General features: G+C 44.2%; 6 non-coding genes across 6 annotated transcripts; all 6 read left to right on the forward strand.

Moving 5' to 3' along the window:
• Window positions 1–13,146: 13,146 nt before the first annotated feature.
• LOC141301757 (5S ribosomal RNA) lies at window positions 13,147–13,265 on the forward strand. The gene has a single exon (XR_012342228.1). It is a non-coding gene; the product is annotated as a 5S ribosomal RNA (ribosomal RNA).
• An 801-nt stretch (window positions 13,266–14,066) lies between these two features.
• On the forward strand, window positions 14,067–14,185 carry LOC141301837 (5S ribosomal RNA). The gene has a single exon (XR_012342244.1). It is a non-coding gene; the product is annotated as a 5S ribosomal RNA (ribosomal RNA).
• An 84-nt stretch (window positions 14,186–14,269) lies between these two features.
• On the forward strand, window positions 14,270–14,388 carry LOC141317858 (5S ribosomal RNA). Its single transcript, XR_012352211.1, has one exon. It is a non-coding gene; the product is annotated as a 5S ribosomal RNA (ribosomal RNA).
• An 801-nt stretch (window positions 14,389–15,189) lies between these two features.
• Window positions 15,190–15,308, forward strand: LOC141297880 (5S ribosomal RNA). The gene has a single exon (XR_012341479.1). It is a non-coding gene; the product is annotated as a 5S ribosomal RNA (ribosomal RNA).
• Window positions 15,309–15,392: 84 nt separating this feature from the next.
• On the forward strand, window positions 15,393–15,511 carry LOC141318885 (5S ribosomal RNA). Its single transcript, XR_012353175.1, has one exon. It is a non-coding gene; the product is annotated as a 5S ribosomal RNA (ribosomal RNA).
• A 9,342-nt stretch (window positions 15,512–24,853) lies between these two features.
• LOC141301913 (5S ribosomal RNA) lies at window positions 24,854–24,972 on the forward strand. Its single transcript, XR_012342258.1, has one exon. It is a non-coding gene; the product is annotated as a 5S ribosomal RNA (ribosomal RNA).
• Window positions 24,973–25,000: the final 28 nt, after the last annotated feature.

Here is a 25,000-nt window from a genome sequence, read left to right on the forward strand (position 1 = left end):
ACGCCCCGTCGCGGGGCCCCGGGTCAGCGCCCGAAGTTCCGTGTCCGCATCGGCCCGAACGGGCGAGAAAGACCCCTACGACCACGAACCACCTGTGAAATTTCCATTGAAATAAGCTGCACGTGGGATGTCGGGTACCCAGGGGTCAAAAGGTCGCGTGGCCCCGAAATTTGACACGGTGGTAGTCCAGGGGCCCCCGATTCAGGATCCAGAGTTTCAGAGTTCTAGATGACTTCCAAGCGCATGTTTCAGCACTACGAAATTCTTTTACTTCAGAGCACTTTTGTGCATTCAAAAGGGTCTTAGAGTCTATGTGAGCGAGAGGCCTGCGTGACAGATTTCTTCCGAAATGACAAAAACAACTTTACATTTGAGCTAGCCACTCGCGTACTCAGTATGGTATCGGGCGGCCCCTAACGTACCAGCACGTGAAGTTTGGGGCCCCTCGGACCCTCGGGGGCCGAACGGGAGCCGCTGACACGTGCAACTTATTCCATTCGTTTTACAGGTGTTTCGCGGTCGGTGGACGGAAAGGCCACGGAAAGGCCACCGAAAGGTCCGATCGCCCCGAATCCGACATATACGCCCCGTCACGGTGCCCTGGGTCAGCGCCCGAAGTTCCGTGTCCGTAACGGCCCGAACGGCCGAAAAAGACCCCTATGACCGCGAACCGCCTGTGAAATTTCCATTGAAATAAGCTGCACGTGGGACGCGGCGCAGGCAGGGATCAAAAGGTCGCAGGGCCCCGAAATTCGCCACAGAGCACCGTCAGGGGCCCCCGAATCGGGTCCCAGGTTTTCGTGGCCCTAGCCATTTCCTAGACCACCACAACAGGAAACGGCCCTGTGTCACTTGTCCGATCGCCCCCAAATTGACATATACTCTACGTCACGGTCCCCCGGGCCAACGCCCGGAGTTCCGTGTCCGTATCGGGCCGAACGGCCGAGAAAGACCCCTATGACCACGAACCACCTGTGAAATTTCCATTGAAATAAGCTGCAGGTGGGACGCGGTGCAGGCAGGGGTCAAAAGGTCGCAGGGCCCCGAAATTCGGTACAGCGGTAACCTTGGGGCCCCCGACTCAGGACCCGGAGTTTGGTAGCTCTGGATCGCTTCTAAGCGTTCGTTTCTGCAGTTTGCAAAACTTTTGACATCAGGGCACTCGAACTGATTCAAGAGGGTCTTAGAGGCTATGTGAGGCAGAGGCCTGCGAGAGAGATTTCTGCCAAACGAGCACGCACCGCTTCGCGTCGGGGTTAGACGCTCGCCTGCTCGATATAGTGTTCGGGGGCCCGTAGGCTACCGGCACGTGAAGTTTGGGACCCCTCGGACCCTCGGGGGCCGAACGGGAGCCGCTGACACGTGCAACTTATTCCATTCATTTTACAGGTGTTTCGCGGTCGGCGGACGGAAAGGTCCGATCGCCCCGAATCCGACATATACGCCCCGTCACGGTGCCCTGGGTCAGCGCCCGAAGTTCCGTGTCCGTAACGGCCCGAACGGCCGAAAAAGACCCCTATGACCGCGAACCGCCTGTGAAATTTCCATTGAAATAAGCTGCACGTGGGACGCGGCGCAGGCAGGGGTCAAAAGGTCGCAGGGCCCCGAAATTCGCCACAGAGCACCGTCAGGGGCCCCCGAATCGGGTCCCAGGTTTTCGTGGCCCTAGCCATTTCCTAGACCACCACAACAGGAAACGGCCCTGTGTCACTTGTCCGATCGCCCCCAAACTGACATATACTCTACGTCACGGTCCCCCGGGCCAACGCCCGGAGTTCCGTGTCCGTATCGGGCCGAACGGCCGAGAAAGACCCCTATGACCACGAACCACCTGTGAAATTTCCATTGAAATAAGCTGCAGGTGGGACGCGGTGCAGGCAGGGGTCAAAAGGTCGCAGGGCCCCGAAATTCGGTACAGCGGTAACCTTGGGGCCCCCGACTCAGGACCCGGAGTTTGGTAGCTCTGGATCGCTTCTAAGCGTTCGTTTCTGCAGTTTGCAAAACTTTTGACATCAGGGCACTCGAACTGATTCAAGAGGGTCTTAGAGGCTATGTGAGGCAGAGGCCTGCGAGAGAGATTTCTGCCAAACGAGCACGCACAGCTTCGCGTCGGGGTTAGACGCTCGCCTGCTCGATATAGTGTTCGGGGGCCCGTAGGCTACCGGCACGTGAAGTTTGGGACCCCTCGGACCCTCGGGGGCCGAACGGGAGCCGCTGACACGTGCAACTTATTCCATTCATTTTACAGGTGTTTCGCGGTCGGCGGACGGAAAGGTCCGATCGCCCCGAATCCGACATATACGCCCCGTCACGGTGCCCCGGGTCAGCGCCCGAAGTTCCGTGTCCGTATCGGCCCGAACGGGCGAGAAAGACCCCAATGACCACGAACCACCTGTGAAATTCCCATTGAAATAAGCTGCACGTGGGACGCGGCGCAGGCAGGGGTCAAAAGGTCGCAGGGCCCCGAAATTCGCCACAGAGCACCGTCAGGGGCCCCCGAATCGGGTCCCAGGTTTTCGTGGCCCTAGCCATTTCCTAGACCACCACAACAGGAAACGGCCCTGTGTCACTTGTCCGATCGCCCCGAATCCGACATATACGCCCCGTCGCGGGGCCCCGGGTCAGCGCCCGAAGTTCCGTGTCCGCATCGGCCCGAACGGCCGAGAAAGACCCCAATGACCGCGAACCACCTGTGAAATTTCCATTGAAATAAGCTGCACGTGGGACCTCGGGTACGCGGGGGTCAAAAGGTCACGGGGCCCCGAGATTCACCACAGAGTACCGTCAGGGTCCCCCGAATCGGGTCCCAAGGTTCCGCGGCCTTAAATGCTTCCTAAGCCAACGAACCACCGCGAAAGAAACGGCTCCGTGTGCCCATCCCCCCACAGAGCTCAATGGGAGACAGAGAGTTGTATGAAAAATAGTATAAAATATCGTTAGCGACTACCGACCTAAACCTCTCGGTATGTCGTCGAGGGCCGAGTGACGCAACTTCTAGTGATATATGGGGGCCCTCGGGCCCCCTCGGTCCGAACGGGAGCGGCTGACACTTGCAACTTATTGCATTGTGCAGGCACCCATAAAATAAGTTACAGGTGGGATTTTGCCGAGTCATACAGGAAGTGCCCACGTGCAACTTATTTGACAGGGCCTCCACAGGCTCTTCGTGGACAGTGCATTTTTATGCAAATTAAGCCATTTTAGGTGCTGTAATGTACTTATATCTGCTGGGTAGTGTTCCCTGAGCAGTGTACTGTAGATATTTGTCCATAAAACCACTGTAGTTATGAAATATGACTTATTATCTTATCGTCCACGGAACGCCTATGGAGGCCCAGTCAAATAAGTTACAGGTGGGCAAGTGACAGCTGTAACTTATTTGACAGGGCCTCCATAGGCGTTTCGTGGACAAATCATTTTTATGCAAATTAAGCCATTTTAGGTGCTGTAATGTACATAGAACTGCTGGGTAGTGTCCCCTGAGCACTGTACTGTAGAAATGTGTCCATAAAACCACTGTAGTTATGAAATATGACTTATTATCTTATCGTCCACGGAACACCTATGGATGCCCTGTCAAATAAGTTGCTGGTGGGCAAGTGACAGCTGTAACTTATTTGACGGGGCCTACACAGGCATTCCGTGGACAGTGCATTTATGTGCAAATTAAGCCATTTTAGGTGCTGCAATGTACATATTTCTGCTGGGTAGTGTCCCCTGAGCACTGTACTGTAGAAATGTGTCCATAAAACCACTGTAGTTATGAAATATGACTTATTATCTTATCGTCCACGGAACGCCTATGGAGGCCCAGTCAAATAAGTTACAGGTGGGCAAGTGACAGCTGTAACTTATTTGACGGGGCCTACACAGGCATTCCGTGGACAGTGCATTTATGTGCAAATTAAGCCATTTTAGGTGCTGCAATGTACATATTTCTGCTGGGTAGTGTCCCCTGAGCACTGTACTGTAGAAATGTGTCCATAAAACCACTGTAGTTATGAAATATGACTTATTATCTTATCGTCCACGGAACGCCTATGGAGGCCCAGTCAAATAAGTTACAGGTGGGCAAGTGACAGCTGTAACTTATTTGACGGGGCCTACACAGGCATTCCGTGGACAGTGCATTTATGTGCAAATTAAGCCATTTTAGGTGCTGCAATGTACATATTTCTGCTGGGTAGTGTCCCCTGAGCACTGTACTGTAGAAATGTGTCCATAAAACCACTGTAGTTATGAAATATGACTTATTATCTTATCGTCCACGGAACACCTATGGATGCGCTGTCAAATAAGTTGCTGGTGGGCAAGTGACAGCTGTAACTTATTTGACGGGGCCTACACAGGCATTCCGTGGACAGTGCATTTATGTGCAAATTAAGCCATTTTAGGTGCTGCAATGTACATATTTCTGCTGGGTAGTGTCCCCTGAGCACTGTACTGTAGAAATGTGTCCATAAAACCACTGTAGTTATGAAATATGACTTATTATCTTATCGTCCACGGAACACCTATGGATGCCCTGTCAAATAAGTTGCTGGTGGGCAAGTGACAGCTGTAACTTATTTGACGGGGCCTACACAGGCATTCCGTGGACAGTGCATTTATGTGCAAATTAAGCCATTTTAGGTGCTGCAATGTACATATTTCTGCTGGGTAGTGTCCCCTGAGCACTGTACTGTAGAAATGTGTCCATAAAACCACTGTAGTTATGAAATATGACTTATTATCTTATCGTCCACGGAACGCCTATGGAGGCCCAGTCAAATAAGTTACAGGTGGGCAAGTGACAGCTGTAACTTATTTGACGGGGCCTACACAGGCATTCCGTGGACAGTGCATTTATGTGCAAATTAAGCCATTTTAGGTGCTGCAATGTACATATTTCTGCTGGGTAGTGTCCCCTGAGCACTGTACTGTAGAAATGTGTCCATAAAACCACTGTAGTTATGAAATATGACTTATTATCTTATCGTCCACGGAACGCCTATGGAGGCCCAGTCAAATAAGTTACAGGTGGGCAAGTGACAGCTGTAACTTATTTGACGGGGCGTCCACAGGTTGTTCGTGGACAGTGCATTTTTATGCAAATTTAGCCCTTCGATGAGCTCCAATGCACACAAAGCTGCTGGATGGTGTTTCCTGAGCACTGTACTGTAGTTATTACTCAATAAAATCATTACATTTATGAAAAATGACTTATAATGACTAATGCATTGTCAAGTGACACGTGTAACTTATTTACCACCTGTGAATCTCCATTGATTAAGTTGCACGTGGGATGTTGGGTATAGAGGGGTCAAAAGGTCACAGGACCTCCAAATTCGGGACTCTGGTAGCCTAGGGGCCCCCCGCTCAGGGGCCAGAGTTTCGGGAATATAGATCACCTCTAGAATGTAGAACTCACGTCACGTTGGATTTCGAGTTGGATTTTCGAGTATTTCACCACATATGGTGTATGACACCTGTAACTTATTTGACAGGGCGTCCACAGGCTGTTCGTGGACAGTGCATTTTTATGCAAATTTAGCCCTTTGATGAGCTCCAATGCACACAAAGCTGCTGGATGGTGTTTCCTGAGCACTGTACTGTAGTTATTACTCAATAAAATCATTACATTTATGAAAAATGACTTATAATGACTAATGCATTGTCAAGTGACACCTGTAACTTATTTGACGGGGCCTCCATAGGCTTTCCGTGGACAGTGCATTTGTATGCAAATTAAGCTATTTTAGGTGCTGTAATGTACATAGAACTGCTGGGTAGTGTTCCCTGAGCAATGTACTGTAGAATTTTGCCCATAAAACCACTGCAGTTATGAAATATGACTTATTACAGTACTGTCCACGGAACGCCTATGGAGGCCCAGTCAAATAAGTTACAGGTGGGACGTTCCCTCTTATGTGGTCCACTTCTGTGGTCAAACATCAATTAATAGACTAAAGAACTTATTGAGGTGGCTCCCCGCATCCTCCTGAAGAACCCTGAGGTGTTAAACCCTCAGAATTCCACTGACCACGAACAGCCTATTTTTAATAATGGGATAGATTGTACGTGGGACGTCCAGATCTCAGCTTCTGGACGTGCTATCAAGCTGAAACCTGCGTTCCTGCGCTGGCCTGGACATGCCCTGATGACTTTGAGAATTTGAAGAAGATCGGAGAAACTTGAAAATCTTGCTCAAAAAAACTCAAAGGGGTTCAAGCCAGATTTTCAAGTTTCTCCAAACTTCTTGAAATTCACCACAGGAGCTGGGAATGTCCAGACTAGTGCAGGAACGCAGGTTTTAGCTTCATAGCACGTCCAGAAGCTGAGATCTGGACGTCCCACGTACAATCTATCTCATTATAAAAAATAGGCTGTTCGTGGTCAGTGGAATTCTGAGGTTTTAACACCTCAGGGTCCTTCAGGAGGATGTGGGGAGCCACCTCAATAAGTTCTTTAGTCTATTAATTGATGTTTGACCACAGAAGTGGACCACACAAGAGGGAACGTCCCACGCGTAACTTATTTGACCAGGCCTACACAGGCTTTCCGTGGACACTGCATTTGTATGCAAATTAAGCCATTTTAGGTGCTGTAATGTACATATTTCTGCTGGGTAGTGTTCCCTGAGCACTGTACTGTAGAAATGTGTTCATAAAACCACCGTAGTTATGAAATATGACTATTTACAGCATCGTCCACGGAACGCCTACGGATGCCCTGTCAAATAAGTTGCTGGTGGGCAAGTGACAGCTGTAACTTATTTGACGGGGCCTCTGCAGGCTTTCCGTGGACAAATAGGTGGTTAGGGGGATGAATAGGCTTTCCGTGGTCACATAGGTGTTTAGGGGGATGAATAGGCTTTTCGTGGTCACATAGGTGGTTAGGGGGAAGAATAGGCTTTTCGTGGTCACATAGGTGGTTAGGGGGACGAATAGGCTTTTCGTGGTCACATAGGTGGTTAGGGGGACGAATAGGCTTTCCGTGGTCACATAGGTGTTTAGGGGGACGAATAGGCTTTTCGTGGTCACATAGGTGGTTAGGGGGACGAATAGGCTTTTCGTGGACACATAGGTGGTTAGGGGGACGAATAGGCTTTTCGTGGACACATAGGTGGTTAGGGGGACGAATAGGCTTTTCGTGGTCACATAGGTGGTCAGGGGGACGAATAGGCTTTCCGTGGTCACATAGGTGTTTAGGGGGACGAATAGGCTTTTCGTGGTCACATAGGTGGTTAGGGGGACGAATAGGCTTTTCGTGGTCACGTAGGTGGTTAGGGGGACGAATAGGCTTTTCGTGGACACATAGGTGGTTAGTGGGACGAATAGGCTTTTCGTGGACACATAGGTGGTTAGGGGGACGAATAGGCTTTTCGTGGTCACAAAGGCGGTCAGGGGGACGAATAGGCTTTTCGTGGACGCATAGGTGGTCAGGGGGACGAATAGGCTTTTCGTGGTCACATAGGTGGTTAGGGGGACGAATAGGCTTTTCGTGGTCACATAGGCGGTCAGGGGGACGAATAGGCCTTCCGTGGTCACATAGGCGGTCAGGGGGACGAATAGGCTTTTCGTGGTCACATAGGCGGTCAGGGGGACGAATAGGCTTTTCGTGGTCGGTGGGCGGGGCCGGCCAATAGGCTCCCCGTGGCACCTTTAGGCTGTCCGTGGACGCCCACCTACAACCTATTCGACGCCCCCCCCACAGGCGTTCCGTGGACAGAAGTCTGCCACCTGGTGGCCGAACTCGAGATCGCAACAAAAGGAGCGAAAAATGGGGGCCGTTCCGCGGGGCCCCTGGGGGTCCCAGGCCCCGGCCGACGCCTCGGACGGACCCGGCGGGGCCTCCCCTCTGAGACGGGGAGGTCGAGGGGTCCGGCAAAAATCCTCTAGGGGGCGCCGCGCAGCGTCCGCGAACCGCCTGCCGCCGGCAACTTATTAAGCGCTTCGCGGACCCCTGCCCTTAGCTGGCGCCCTAAGGCGAGAAGGGAAAATTTTAGCAGTACGGCCAAGACAAGACAAGGAGTATGAACTGACCCTGGAAAAGGAAGAAATGTGCAACGATTTGATGGATGGACTGACAATAGGAGGAGCAACATGTGAGGTAAAAAAACTACAAAACAGGGACTATGTTGTTTCTTTCATGCATTTGCCTGTCTACCTGGATGATGAAGAAATTTTAGAAAAATTGAATGGTTGGGGAGTTCTCCCTGTATCTAAAATTAAAAGAAGGTTGTATCCGGGCACTAATATTGAAGATGGCACGAGGTTCATCAAGGCAAGGTTCCCAAGAGAAGTTGTCTCCCTCCCTTACAGCACAAAGCTGGACACAGCGGAAGGGCCACAGTATTTCAGGGTGATGCACAGTCACCAGGTGAAGACCTGTCGGCTGTGCATGAGCCCAGAACATCTGATGAAAGACTGTCCTGATTTTAAATGTTACAAATGTGAGGAGAGGGGACACTTCGCACGAGACTGCCCTGCGGTTAAGTGCCCGGAATGCCGAGAGATTTTAAACAGATGTGAGTGTTGGATGGAGGAAGCGGAAGGGGGTGGAGAAAGCCAGGTGGATGGGCAAATGCATGAAAGAGGCAACAAACACCCAGAAACTAACGAAGAAGAGAAAGAAACAGAGCGAGCACAACAAGGAGAAATGGAAAAGGAAACAGACAATGAGGAGGACAGAGAAAATAGACCAAAAAATAATGAGGAGCAAACGCAAGGACAGAGTTTAACATGGACACCAATGGAATTAACTTCGAGTTTTAAGGACTTTGTGGAAAGGGTGGAAAAAACGGGACAAGCGGAAAAGGAGCAAAACAAAGAAACGAACAGTGAAGAAGAGGAAAAAGTGGAGAAAATCAAAAAGGACAAAGCAGAGGGACAAACAAGAAGGCAAACAATAAAGGTAACACCCAATCTAGAGCTTGCAAGGAGAAAAGTTATGAAAAAAGGACGAGCAAAGTTTTTGAACCGATATGAGGTGTTGAGAGGTTTGGAGGAGGAGGACTGAAAGGATGGCTTTTAATTTGTTTCTATTCTTTTTAATGGTTTTAAGTTGTGTGACATTTAACGCAAGAGGACTGATGGACTTAAACAAATTTGGAAAAGTTAAAGAAGAATGTAAAAGACAAGATATCATTGCATTACAGGAAACGAACTGGAAAGATGATACGATGAATGATTTTAAAAAGAGATGGGAAGGAAGTTTTTTGTATAATAATGGAGATGGAAGGTTGGGGAGAGGAGTTGCAATTTTAATAAAAGAAAACAGTGGGGCAAAGTGTAAAACTGTATATAAAGATAATGAAGGTAAATGTATGGCTGTAGAAATGGAGTATGAGGAAAAGAAAGTAATTATAGTCAATGTCCATGCACCAAATGAACAAAATGAAAAGAAAGAATTTTTATGGTTTTAAGGCGTCTTGTGAAGAACTATAGGGAAATTATTATGATGGGTGATTTTAATACAGTTTTTAGTAAGCAGGATATGGCTGAAGGAATGGTTTATAAAACTGATACGGGGAGAAAAGAATTGAAAGCGTTAATGGAAGAAAATAATATAATAGATGTGTGGAGAGAAAGAAATGAAAAGAAAAAAGAATTTTCAAGAAGACAAATAGTGGGGAGATTTGTATGCCAAACCAGAATTGACTTTGTTTTATGTACAAGAAATGTAGACAATTTTATAGAAAATATTAAGTATAAGGAGACAAGCTTTAGTGATCACAAGTTTTTAACTTTCAATTTGGATTGGAGTAACATGCAAAGAGGGACTGGAGTTTGGATATTAAATACACAAATTTTAAAGAATGAAGACTATGTTTTTAAGGTTAAAGAAATGATAGAAAAAGAAAAGGAAAACAGAATGTATGAAGAAGATAAGAGAATATGGTGGGAGAATACAAAGTTTTTAATCAAAAAGTTTTCAATTAAATATTGTAAGTTAATACAGAAATGCAAAAGAAACAACAAAAGGGAAATGCAAGAAAGTTTAGAAATGGAATTGAACAAAGAAAATAAGGACATACAAAAGATAAAGGAAATACAGGGAGAATTGAAAGTAATAGAAGAAAAAGAATATGAGGCGGCGAAATTAAGAAGCAAGGCAAAATATGTGGTGCAGGGAGAAAAATTTACAAAGTTCTTTTTTGATCTGGAAAAAAAGAGAGGGAAAGCAGAAATGATAAAAGAAATAAGAGGAAAAAACGGGGAAATTGTCGAAGGGAATGAAAGGATTTTAGAAGAAATAAAAGATTTTTATGAGGATTTGTTTAGTGCAAGAGGTGTGGATGAGCAGGAAAAAAAGAAACTGTTGAATCAAATAAAAGCAAAAGTAAGTGAGGAAGATAAAAAAGAGTGTGACCAAGAAATTAGAGAAGAAGAAATCGAAAGAGCAATAAGTCAACTGAATAAAAAGAAAAGTCCAGGAATAGATGGTTTGGGAACTGAATTTTATGTATGTTTTAAAGACATTTTATTAGAGATTTTAAATGAGGTTTTTAAAGAAATTTTTGAAAAGGAAGAAATTAATGAAAGAACAAGAATAGGGATAATGAAGCTTGTATACAAAAGAAAAGGAGAAAAGGCTGATTTAAAAAACTATAGGCCCATTACTATGTTGAATACAGATCTTAAAATTTTAGCAAAGGTTTTAGCAAATAGGTTAAAAGAAGTAATGCCAAATATAATTAATACAAATCAAGCATATGGGGTTAAAGGCAGGGATATTGCGGATATCACAATGAGTATAAGAGATAAAATATGGTATATGAAAGAAAAAAAAGAAGAAGGATATGTAATCAGTTTAGATTTCGAGAAAGCTTTTGATAGGGTTGAGCACAGCTATTTATTTGAGATTTTAAAGACTTTTGGTTTTGGGGAGAATTTTATTAAATGGATTGGAATTTTATATAAAGGTGCACTAACAAAAATAAAATGTAATGGTTTTTTAACAGAATGTTTTAAAATCACAAGATCAATTAGACAGGGTTGTCCGCTTTCAGCGCTTTTATATTCCTTAGTATCTGAACCTTTAGGACTGGCTATAAAACAAAAAGAAGGAATAGAAGGATTAGAAACTGAAGGAAGTAAGGCTGAGGGAAAAGTATTTCAATATGCTGATGATACGACAATAATTGTAAAGGGAAAAGAGAGTGTTAAAGAAGTGATGAATGTGGTAAAAGAGTATTGTAGAGGGTCGGGAAGCAAAGTAAATGAGGACAAAACTGTGTATATGAGATTTGGTAAAGCAACGGTTTTAACGGATTGTTTTAATTTCAAGGAAGTTGAGGAAATGAGGATTTTAGGAATTTTAATGGGAAAGAATGAAAGGAAAGTAAGAGATGAAATGTGGGAGCAGCTTGTAACAGATATAGAGAGGAGGTTAAATTTTTGGAGATTGAGAACACTAAATTTGAAGGGGAAGGTTTTAATATTGAATGTTTTAATGGTTTCTAAACTTTGGTATGTTTTATATGTATCTGAAATACCTTTATGGACGAAACAGAGGTTGAAGAAATGTTTTCTTGACTTTTTATGGGAAGGAAAGCCAGCAAGAATTGCATATAACACAATATTAGGGCCGGTAGAGAGGGGTGGCTTAGGATTGATGGATGTAGAACAGAGGAAAAATGCTTTAAGGGTGAAAATAGTGAAAAAATACCTACAAGAGGAGAACAAAAGTGAGTGGAAGAAAACAATGAAATACTTTTTAAACAAATGTGGTGCTTTTAACATGGGGGATGGAATTTTATGGATGAAAACTAAAATTTGGATGACAGAAGGTTTACCAGAGTTTTACAGAGAAATATTTAGTGCCTGGGGGAAGTTTTTAGCAAACATTGAGTACAATCCACACGGGAGAGAAAACATTTTAAATCAACCTCTGTTCTTAAATAACAACATTTTAAAACAAGAGAAAGAAATATTTTTTAAGAAATGGATGGGAGTGGGGATAACCAGGTTGAGAGATATTTTATATGAGTTCAAAGAGGGGTTTTTACCAACACAATACATTGAGGACACAATGGAAATGGCAAAAGAAGAATATAGTAAAAAAGAAATTACAAACAATTATGAAACCATAAAAAATGCAATACCAAAAGAGTGGATTAAAAGGATTGAGAGTATGGAAGAAGTGCAAACAGAGAAGATCTATGTGAAATTGGGGGAGAAATTGTTTGATTTTAAAGAATGTACTGTAAAAATGTTTTATTGTGGTTTTAGGGATAGTGTTTTTAAAGAACCAATTGTAAATAAGTATTGGGTGCAAAAATTCAAAGATTTAAAAGAAGATTTTATATGGAGAAACATGAGAGGAAGATGTGTGGAGACAAAATTGGAATGTTTGGAGTATTTTATAAGACATAAGGTGGTTTTTACTGAGTTTATTTTAAAGAAAATAGGGATGGAACAAAACGCATTGTGTAAAGTGTGCCAGGAGAAAGAGGAGGGGATTTTACATATGTTTTTATATTGTAAAGAATTGGAGGCCTTTTTAAACAAATGTAAATGTGTAATTAGGGATTTGACTGTGGAATGGGATGAAAATGTAATGGGCTGGAACAGAGTGGTGATGTTTGGGTGGGAAAAGAAGTGCAAAAACAAAAAGTTTATAAATCTGTGGGTAATGTTGATGAAAAGTGCAATATGGGAAAGAAGAACTGTGGCTAAAAAAGAAAAAATTGTGTTGGATGTTTGGAACGTGTTTAAAAGAAAAACTGAAGTGTACATGGAAAAACTGTATGTGCATTTTAAGTGTGAAAATAACTTAGATGCTTTTTATCATGTTTTTACTCCACACGTTTGTTCTGTCTTAAAAGATTTGATGTGGAAACTGACAGAATTTGAAAGAGATTTCTGAAATTCTGATTGTGTATATAGAGAATGTGATATGAAAATGTTTTGTGTAAGGAAAACTTTTAATTTTATTGTATTTTAATGTTTGAAATTTCTTAATTAAAAAAAAAAAAAAAAGAGCGCCCGATCTCATCTGATCTTGGAAGCTAAGCAGCGTCGGGCCTGGTTAGTACTTGAATGGGAGACCGCCTGGGAATACCAGGTGCTGTAAGCTTTTGCCTTTTCTGCACTATTTATATAATATGCTGGCTTTTACGGAGGCTGATCTTTAAATAGCCCACTTTTTGGAGCAGCCCTCGCTTATGGCCATACCGCGCTGAGAGCGCCCGATCTCGTCTGATCTCGGAAGCTAAGCAGCGTCGGGCCTGGTTAGTACTTGGATGGGAGACCGCCTGGGAATACCAGGTGCTGTAAGCTTTTGCCTTTTCTTCACTATTTATATAATATGCTGGCTTTTAGAAAGACGTGTTTTACCGCTCTATTTATTACAATCATTTACATGTATTATAGAGTTTTAAGTGTTTTACATGTTTTTTAGGCCATTTTATTACTCTTAACATTTTAAGTGTATGTGTCTTTAATAAATGGATGGTTGGCCTGTCATGTGACTAGACACATGACAGGAAGCAGGAAGTACAACTGTATAAGAGAGCAGCATGACAAACAAAGGACAGTCACCAAACTGTTGGATTGAGGAGTTGCTAATTTTAGAGCTCACCTTTCCATTCACCACCTGCAAACTTTGGATTACACTTTCTGTGGATTGTATATACACTGGTGGACACTCACATTGGACTTATCAACACACTGGGGTTCTTGGACTGTTTTTAGGGTATGGACAAATGAACTGTATTCTTTTAACAGAGTTTACCTGTTTTTAGGGTATGGACAAATGAACTGTATTCTTTTAACAGAGTTTACCTAGTTTTATCGTGTTGTTTTAAAGTCTTTTATGTGAACCTTGTAAATACACCAAATCTATTTAAACCAATTTTCTTTTATGTCTCATTCTTTTAACCACTAGTCATCTCTCACAGTTAAATCTGACCCCATTTTAGTCTTGTAACTCGGCTGATAAGGCCGATTGTTACACTTTTATGGGAGACCGCCTGGGAATACCAGGTGCTGTAAGCTTTTGCCTTTTCTTCACTATTTATATAATATGCTGGCTTTTACGGAGGCTGATCTTTAAATAGCCCACTTTTTGGAGCAGCCCTCGCTTATGGCCATACCGCGCTGAGAGCGCCCGATCTCGTCTGATCTCGGAAGCTAAGCAGCGTCGGGCCTGGTTAGTACTTGGATGGGAGACCGCCTGGGAATACCAGGTGCTGTAAGCTTTTGCCTTTTCTTCACTATTTATATAATATGCTGGCTTTTACGGAGGCTGATCTTTAAATAGCCCACTTTTTGGAGCAGCCCTCGCTTATGGCCATACCGCGCTGAGAGCGCCCGATCTCGTCTGATCTCGGAACCTAAGCAGCGTCGGGCCTGGTTAGTACTTGGATGGGAGACCGCCTGGGAATACCAGGTGCTGTAAGCTTTTGCCTTTTCTTCACTATTTATATAATATGCTGGCTTTTAGAAAGACGTGTTTTACCGCTCTATTTATTACAATCATTTACATGTATTATAGAGTTTTAAGTGTTTTACATGTTTTTTAGGCCATTTTATTACTCTTAACATTTTAAGTGTATGTGTCTTTAATAAATGGATGGTTGGCCTGTCATGTGACTAGACACATGACAGGAAGCAGGAAGTACAACTGTATAAGAGAGCAGCATGACAAACAAAGGACAGTCACCAAACTGTTGGATTGTGGAGTTGCTAATTTTAGAGCTCACCTTTCCATTCACCACCTGCAAACTTTGGATTACACTTTCTGTGGATTGTATATACACTGGTGGATACTCACATTGGACTTATCAACACACTGGGGTTCTTGGACTGTTTTTAGGGTATGGACAAATGAACTGTATTCTTTTAACAGAGTTTACCTGTTTTTAGGGTATGGACAAATGAACTGTATTCTTTTAACAGAGTTTACCTAGTTGTATCGTGTTGTTTTAAAGTCTTTTATGTGAACCTTGTAAATACACCAAATCTATTTAAACCAATTTTCTTTTATGTCTCATTCTTTTAACCACTAGTCATCTCTCACAGTTAAATCTGACCCCATTTTAGTCTTGTAACTCGGCTGATAAGGCCGATTGTTACACTTTTATGGGAGACCGCCTGGGAATACCAGGTGCTGTAAGATTTTGCCTTTTCTTCACTATTTATATAATATGCTGGCTTTTACGGAGGCTGATCTTTAAATAGCCCACTTTTTGGAGCAGCCCTCGCTTATGGCCATACCGCGCTGAGAGCGCCCGATCTCGTCTGATCTCGGAAGCTAAGCAGCGTCGGGCTTGGTTAGTACTTGGATGGGAGACCGCCTGGGAATACCAGGTGCTGTAAGCTTTTGCCTTTTCTTCACTATTTATATAATATGCTGGCTTTTACGGAGACTGATCTTTAAATAGCCCACTTTTTGGAGCAGCCCTCGCTTATGGCCATACCGCGCTGAGAGCGCCCGATCTCGTCTGATCTCGGAAGCTAAGCAGCTTCGGGCCTGGTTAGTACTTGGATGGGAGACCTCCTGGGAATACCAAGTGCTGTAAGCTTTTGCCTTTTCTTCACTATTTATATAATATGCTGGCTTTTAGAAAGACTTGTTTTACCGCTCTATTTATTACAATCATTTACATGTATTATAGAGTTTTAAGTGTTTTACATGTTTTTTAGGCCATTTTATTACTCTTAACATTTTAAGTGTATGTGTCTTTAATAAATGGATGGTTGGCCTGTCATGTGACTAGACACATGACAGGAAGCAGGAAGTACAACTGTATAAGAGAGCAGCATGACAAACAAAGGACAGTCACCAAACTGTTGGATTGAGGAGTTGCTAATTTTAGAGCTCACCTTTCCATTCACCACCTGCAAACTTTGGATTACACTTTCTGTGGATTGTATATACACTGGTGGACACTCACTGTAGTGCATGGAGCCAATCAGACATGAAATAACTAGTTATATTCCTTAAATGACTTCTCCCCCATGATTAACACCTATGTGCTATGAGCCAGACCTTTGGTCACTATCTAGCTCATCCCCCCACCATCAAGATAAGACTCCTACAGGAATTCAGGGAAAGATAGACTTTCCTTATTCAGACATGCAGTCCCACATACAGTTATATAGAAATGTACATGTATCAATGTGTTACCTTTTCTTATATTGTTGTTTCTGTTATGTATGTCGGCCTCAAACATTAATCCGCAATAGGTGAATCATTGTGCATGCTAAGACTCACGTTTAGAATCACTCAGTCAACCGAGAAGATTCATAGATCATGTTTGGTGTCTATGAGCAGCATTTATTATTCCCTAAATGTTAATGTTTGTGGCATCTTAATAACTCCTTGCTTTATATGTATTATTGAACTTTTGAAAGTTTTGTGGCCAAACAACCAATCAGCTTCCACATGCGAAACCCCATTGTGAGAGACAAAGACTTTCAATCTTCCCTCCAAAACTCAGATCAACCGGATTGGTCAAGGTCCAACTGTGGGCGTGAACGACCTACAGGTTTATAAACCTTGCCTCATCTCTCTCTGGCTCTTGCCTTCGGGACACAAAGACACGTCACCCGCACCTCCCCCCAGATCCATGGGGGGGGGGGGGGGGGTCTCACCTAGCGGAGGAGATGATGAGGCCTGCAATACTGGAAAGGACTTTCTGAACTAAACACAAACGGAACAATGCACAACAACAACAAGCTTGCAAGTATCCGTCCTTTCTACAAACGTAGATAGCTGCGTTTAAGGCGTTTTATAAAAGAAACGATTTCAGGATGTTCAGAACCGTTTCATTCCTGTCCCTTTGCAAACTCACTTTCTCTCTCTCTCTCTCTCTTACTCTCTCTCTCTCTCTCTCTCTTACTCTCTCTCTCTCGCGCGTTCTCTGTCTATTTGTGTTTTACGTACGTTTGTCTATGTGCGATCGTTTGTAAGTAGAATAGTTTAATAAACAACCATATATTCACATATAATGATTCTCTGTGCTGAATGCTTACATTACAAAGTCACTTAAACTGTTTCGATCTCATATTGCTACCTTAAGCCCTATTCTGTTCAATTGTTTTAACTCCGTTCTGGTTAGTAAAAACGCGTTGCCGTGACGACGGGCCAACGTCAGAGTAATGGGTATCGCTGAATAATTTGCTGGACAAAGAAACCAGTCGATATCGTTATTACTGTTACTGATCAGAAACTGGAAATTGCGTATATTTAATGACGATTATTATACACGATTTCCTGTGAGTTAAACTACTTTCCCTGACTGAAATGTATGTTTTAAATAACTCATTTCATCCTATTCATTGGTCGTAAGACCTGGTGGAGTTTGCAGTGTATATGTGATGAGAGGAACAGTCTCATACATATACACACATATATTGATCATCTTAAATTCTTTGAGCTAACCAAAATTCTCTACATTAATTGGCGTTAGAATGCGGGGCAGTTTTAAACTATGTGATGTGAGCAGCTCAGGAATAATTTGTGTGTCTGCATGCTTGTGTATTCAAACTCGGCTCGCGACTCGCGTCTCTTTTGTTTGTGTGTGTGTGTGTTAGAACGGTGTGGCCAAGCCCACCTTTAACACCTTCACAGATGTTTGAGCCTCTCGCACAGAGAAACTAAACCACTGTTGAAGATGTAACTTAACTGCAGTTTATATATTGACCCTATAAAACGAAGAAATCTTTTATAGAGCGTCCTAAATCCACCCTAAATTGAGCGAAGAAAACCTCAATTTTTGCGTGAAGAAGCTGATTGAGCGATGTTCCTCTTTCACCTTACAATGGCCATATCTTTATATTTTGAGTGTAGATAGATTAGCCATTGATGTGCACTCCAATGCTAATCAGCTATCTTGCTCCTTTGGGTTAAAACCTCGGCTTAGCTAACTGATTAGGTTGACCCCGTTTGCTCATCGAATAGATTTAATATAGTAAACAACTTCGCGTTATTACTGTACAAATCTTGATCGAGTGTTATTTATTTGTTTTGTGCAAAGCACACACAAGTCTTGTGTCAGCAGGCTGACTCAAGATCAAAGTGCACGCATCGTAACTAAGCAACCTTTTAATAGTGTAAGCATCCTATTAAGTTAAAGTTTGCAAAACATGTACCTGTGTTCAGTAAAACGGACACAAGAAATATACACCCGCGATAACGCATCGCCATGGTAACTGCGCTTAGATGCGCGTTCAAATCCACACAAGGTGGAATCTGAAATCCCGCATAAAAGGTATTTCCTTCTATTAAAAGATAGAAGTCTGTCTAAAACCTCTTCCAATACCTATGCCTGATTTCATATTATTTTTTTTAATTTTATTATTTTTTTTTTTTCTTTGAGCAACAACGCTTATAGATAGTCCCAGTCAGTCTCTCCCTTCTCTTTTCCTTTTGATGTTACATTATTAATTATTGTTATTTAAACCATAATGATAATTGACATAATGTATGTTTTTTTTTGTGTGTGTGATTTAATTTTAATTATTTCACCGCCTTAGATTCAACTCTCCCTTTAGCAATTATAATTGTATTTGCTCATTTTAAATTTTTGATTAAACAGTCTTGATTTAAATTTAAACTTTGACCAAATCGATCAAGTTGCACTCTCTCTACCCCGGGTAATTCGGCCCATCCCAGGGGGGCCTTTCTCTCTTTTGCTCTCTCAGCTCTGCCATTTCCCAGGTGTGACGACTCCATAGCGCCCCCACCCGGTGGGCCCCGTCACTGACCTCAGGGCTGGCAGTCAGCTCGCTTTCTCTCTTTTACTTTAACCCTTTATACCTCTCTTTCTGATGGATTTTGTTTTTATTTTAGAGACTGAACCTGTCTGAACATCAGTGAAATCTTTTGGTAACTACACCGATGAACTGAATAGCTCTAAAGTTAATCGCTCATCATTAAGTTTACTCATAGTTTCCTGTGTTTACCCACACAAACTATCTGACCCCTTCTTTACAGCTAGGATAATAAGCGTTTAGTTTGCGTCACCATCTGATGACATCAGTTAAGTGCGCAACACATAACAACATTTTAGCTCATTAGTTCTGTACGGACTTGCATTGGCTCGTTGTGCTTTGTCTCTCCCTCTCTATTTGTGTCAACATGTCACCATCCAGTCTCGCCATCCAGTCCAGACAAGGCAAAGATGCCATCCTGCCCTGGGTCTAGTGACTACAGCCCCTGAGCGGAGAACAGCCGGACGACCACGCACACAGGCGAATGGATCACGATCCAGTCAAGAGCTACGGCTGCAGAGAACCAATCAACTCATCTACAGCCCGGACCATCAGTGACCACGCCCTCAACAAGATCGTCTGACTAAAGCCGCAGCGGAGAAAGCTTCACCCACGACGGAACCAGGACAGCGCGCAGAACCGCCTAGACCATCTGGATGTTCAGAGATAGCGGATGAAGAGGACAAGGACCTACACGAGGAGAGAGGAGAAAAGCTTCAAGACACGCCTGCAACACCCCCACAGCCTGAGCGCAGAGAGCAGTACAGGAGAACACTCCTAAACAGCGGAAGCTCTCTTTACCATGAACCCAGCACACCTTAAAGAACTCAAATTCTTGCAGATAACAATATGAACAAACAGGAGAGCTCAACACAAAATCTCTCCCGGGCTTAACAGCCCACTGTTCACACCTCACACGCCAGCAAGCTGGCCGAGAATCTGACAGCTGTCACCAAAACGCTGTCTTCCTGAACACTGCAGTAGGCTACAACACACGCCTGTCTGCAAAACATTGACTTTTAAGCAAGAACATTGCCCAGTGTGACCACGAGACAGATCTGCTTAGCTCCACCTCCAGCTAACAGGACCCCAGCCATTTGTACCAGCAGTCAAAACTGTCAAAACTGAATACAGCAGCTAAGAACACGACTGCTACGACCAGCATCTGAGCCTACGTGAGACAACGCGACAGGCACCAAGGGAAGATGGCATCAACGCCAGAAAATCTTTCCCCTCAGATATCCACATCACACTGTGAGTCACCACCCAAATGCTACAGCCTTCTTCCGTACAGCGATTGCTCGATTCAGCGGACTCTACAGACCGCCGGAAAACAGCCAAGCACCAGAAGGCAATAAAGATTAGCAAAGTGATTGTCCAGCTGCCCCATGCCAAGGGGGGACGTCTGACTGACCAAGGTGAACAAACATACAGTGGTGTATGGGAGCTGAACACGCAGCGACATCACTGTGTGGGAGTGATCTGAGATCAGTGCAGGCCAACACTGAGGACACCTGTGCTCTGAACTTAACCTGGAATAGACAATGCAAAACCTGCTACTTCCTGTTTCTCACAGCCCTACGATACTCCCTCAACTGCGAGAAAGCCTTGCTAGATAAGATTACTCCCAGATGTTTACACTCTGGCGAACGAACTACCTGCATTCACCAAAAGGGGTCACTGTTCGGCTCAAAACACAGTGTGGCTAAAACCCTAACGCTGCACACACATTCAATGGAATACGTGAAGCAGTGCCCACTCTAGAAGCCACACCCCCTTTCTGAAAAGTAATCTTTTGCAGTGTACATACCATTCAGGTATTTCAAAGACTTTAAACAATTCCGTCATGAAGAGCCTAAAGGAAAATGGCCACTCAGAAGTGGTGCCAAGCTGCTCTCCACATATGACGATGATACAGAACTAATGTCATGTACAAGGCTCTCAGCACAGCCCAGCACCCAGATGACAACAGCTGCGCTGCACAAGCCATCCAGCGACGTGCCAAGCACACCAGAAGACAAAGGGAATCACAGAGACCTGCCACCACTGTGTGATGTTTATAACTGTCAATGCCTGCAGACCAAGGATCCCACGCACACAAACCCATGTGCTCATAGACCCAAGAGCGAGGCAAGACACGCCCAGAGCAGGTACCTAGTGGAAAACGACAAGCCTGTCCCACTGCAACACCTTAAGCCGGGCCACCTGACATCACAGCACGAGTGACGGCAATCGGATCAACCCTTGTGTCACAGCAAGTCGCAAGAACTCCCTCTGAAAATTACTAACCTGCATAGACTCAAAGTAGGCTAAGCTCAGTTTCAAACAACACCACTCAGTTTGAAACAGACGAGCATCAACAACTGTTCCAGACAAGCAGTGCCATCACAATAAGAACATTTACATGCTATTCGTGGAAAAACAGTGAAAGGCCCAGAAAAAACTGAGGGATTTTGTGGCTGCCTAAGGTTTTCAACAACAAAAAACCCACCCACCCAACCCAAGCATCGCTTCTAAGCCACAAGCAAACCCCTCACGCTGCTACGCCGCCTGCATCACACCCATGCACACTGGCTCCACCTACAAAATAGCTCTGCTAAAGCAGCCTCTGCCAATGCTGACACTCAACCTTGCACTGTCCGACCACACTAAGGCACTAAGCCGAAAACAACTCAGTAATGTCACACACATGCCGCATCTAGATGACACATCCTCACATTTGTTCCTGATAACCAAACACCGCCACAGCTCCCAGCTTTCCAGGAACAAAGGGGGGTCATTGCTGATGTATGCCCAAGATGCACCGTGCAGAATACACCAGAGTACCAAAGCCACTACCAACGCAAAAGTGGCGCACTGCCAAGCATGCAGTGACAGAGGACATCAGAATATGCTAAGTTTGATGCCAGCTCGAAACCAGCGGATTTCAAACGACACAGCCTCTCTACGATGCAAAGCAGTCAGTCGACGAGAAACATCTGTGAACGTTTACCACCAGATGGCACCAGAAACGACACCCGTGTCAACTAAGAGACCACCCGTGTCACCACCTACATTGCTCACCAGTACTTCAGTGAAACATGCCCGAGTGCGACACCTGCATCCAAAGAGCGCAGGAAGCCAAAAGCATGCCGCAGCCAGCGAGATTCACAATAGGAACTGTGAACCAGCGTGTCTCGGACATCCAGCCCTGCCACTCACCAGGACCAACTGGAGACTCAGCAGAGTACAGAGAACGGCATCCTTCAGCCTAAAGCAGCCAACGGCCTGCAATGGCAGAGAAAGGAACAGCAGGACTGCGACAATTGGACAACTCACATCTAGCCGGGACAACCGGGAGCTGAGCAGCATCGTCTTCTCCTTGGCCCACACCCTCAAGGGCCTCAGACAGGAGGTAAATGAACTGAACCTGCAAGTCTCCGAGTACCAAAGTTAACCGACACCCACAAGGACAGCTGGACACGCCTGCTTTTCCAGAACAGAGTTTCTGATGCTAACAAAGAGCTCCTTGAATGAAACTCCACTGAGAAGTACTGAAAGATCAACTTCTGACTCCCTGCCCAACGCAACACCGCATTAGACTTCCTAAAAGGAAAAAGCATCCCATAAGACCAGCCGACACCTCAGGAGCAGCCAGACAATGTTGAATGGAGCAACGGGCCCACAGGCCCAACAGCAAAACCCCTACAAACACAACTCAGACCCGTTCAAGTCAGTGTCGACACCCCCAACATCAGACGCCTGATGACATTTGAGCAAAACAGTGGGATAACAGACACCTGCTGCCCTCCTGCACCCTAACCGGGTCCATCGGAAACTTCTTTACACTACAAAATCTTTACGACAATTCTCTGCGAACCCTGGAACTACCTGCCCTCTCACAAGTGAGAGTCCAACCAGCGATTCCAGACTGCAGGGACCACAGATACTAGATAACAACCACCTGACACAGACCAACCTGGGTCAGGATGACAAGTGACAGTGCCTCGACACCTGCTGCACAAAGCTCGAGGACCCATACCTTGCCACTGTCTATATTATCACACCTGATAACGTCGACCACGGCACCACAGCCACTCCTTGAAGCACCAACCTCCAGAGAGCCACCTCTCTCTTCCAGCCAGGAGTGCCGGGTGCATGCCTGATTGTTCCGCACCTTTGACGTCGCTCGCTGTTGTCTGTTGGACGGACAACAACGTTCGAAAGAGGGGATATGTAGTGCATGGAGCCAATCAGACATGAAATAACTAGTTATATTCCTTAAATGACTTCTCCCCCATGATTAACACCTATGTGCTATGAGCCAGACCTTTGGTCACTATCTAGCTCATCCCCCCACCATCAAGATAAGACTCCTACAGGAATTCAGGGAAAGATAGACTTTCCTTATTCAGACATGCAGTCCCACATACAGTTATATAGAAATGTACATGTATCAATGTGTTACCTTTTCTTATATTGTTGTTTCTGTTATGTATGTCGGCCTCAAACATTAATCCGCAATAGGTGAATCATTGTGCATGCTAAGACTCACGTTTAGAATCACTCAGTCAACCGAGAAGATTCATAGATCATGTTTGGTGTCTATGAGCAGCATTTATTATTCCCTAAATGTTAATGTTTGTGGCATCTTAATAACTCCTTGCTTTATATGTATTATTGAACTTTTGAAAGTTTTGTGGCCAAACAACCAATCAGCTTCCACATGCGAAACCCCATTGTGAGAGACAAAGACTTTCAATCTTCCCTCCAAAACTCAGATCAACCGGATTGGTCAAGGTCCAACTGTGGGCGTGAACGACCTACAGGTTTATAAACCTTGCCTCATCTCTCTCTGGCTCTTGCCTTCGGGACACAAAGACACGTCACCCGCACCTCCCCCCAGATCCATGGGGGGGGGGGGGGTCTCACCTAGCGGAGGAGATGATGAGGCCTGCAATACTGGAAAGGACTTTCTGAACTAAACACAAACGGAACAATGCACAACAACAACAAGCTTGCAAGTATCCGTCCTTTCTACAAACGTAGATAGCTGCGTTTAAGGCGTTTTATAAAAGAAACGATTTCAGGATGTTCAGAACCGTTTCATTCCTGTCCCTTTGCAAACTCACTTTCTCTCTCTCTCTCTCTCTTACTCTCTCTCTCTCTCTCTCTCTTACTCTCTCTCTCTCGCGCGTTCTCTGTCTATTTGTGTTTTACGTACGTTTGTCTATGTGCGATCGTTTGTAAGTAGAATAGTTTAATAAACAACCATATATTCACATATAATGATTCTCTGTGCTGAATGCTTACATTACAAAGTCACTTAAACTGTTTCGATCTCATATTGCTACCTTAAGCCCTATTCTGTTCAATTGTTTTAACTCCGTTCTGGTTAGTAAAAACGCGTTGCCGTGACGACGGGCCAACGTCAGAGTAATGGGTATCGCTGAATAATTTGCTGGACAAAGAAACCAGTCGATATCGTTATTACTGTTACTGATCAGAAACTGGAAATTGCGTATATTTAATGACGATTATTATACACGATTTCCTGTGAGTTAAACTACTTTCCCTGACTGAAATGTATGTTTTAAATAACTCATTTCATCCTATTCATTGGTCGTAAGACCTGGTGGAGTTTGCAGTGTATATGTGATGAGAGGAACAGTCTCATACATATACACACATATATTGATCATCTTAAATTCTTTGAGCTAACCAAAATTCTCTACACTCACATTGGACTTATCAACACACTGGGGTTCTTGGACTGTTTTTAGGGTATGGACAAATGAACTGTATTCTTTTAACAGAGTTTACCTGTTTTTAGGGTATGGACAAATGAACTGTATTCTTTTAACAGAGTTTACCTAGTTTTATCGTGTTGTTTTAAAGTCTTTTATGTGAACCTTGTAAATACACCAAATCTATTTAAACCAATTTTCTTTTATGTCTCATTCTTTTAACCACTAGTCATCTCTCACAGTTAAATCTGACCCCATTTTAGTCTTGTAACTCGGCTGATAAGGCCGATTGTTACACTTTTATGGGAGACCGCCTGGGAATACCAGGTGCTGTAAGCTTTTGCCTTTTCTTCACTATTTATATAATATGCTGGCTTTTACGGAGGCTGATCTTTAAATAGCCCACTTTTTGGAGCAGCCCTCGCTTATGGCCATACCGCGCTGAGAGCGCCCGATCTCGTCTGATCTCGGAAGCTAAGCAGCGTCGGGCCTGGTTAGTACTTGGATGGGAGACCGCCTGGGAATACCAGGTGCTGTAAGCTCTTGCCTTTTCTTCACTATTTATATAAT

Source organism: Garra rufa, chromosome 1 (assembly GCF_049309525.1).
Source record: "Garra rufa chromosome 1, GarRuf1.0, whole genome shotgun sequence".
Lineage (NCBI taxonomy): Eukaryota > Metazoa > Chordata > Actinopteri > Cypriniformes > Cyprinidae > Garra > Garra rufa.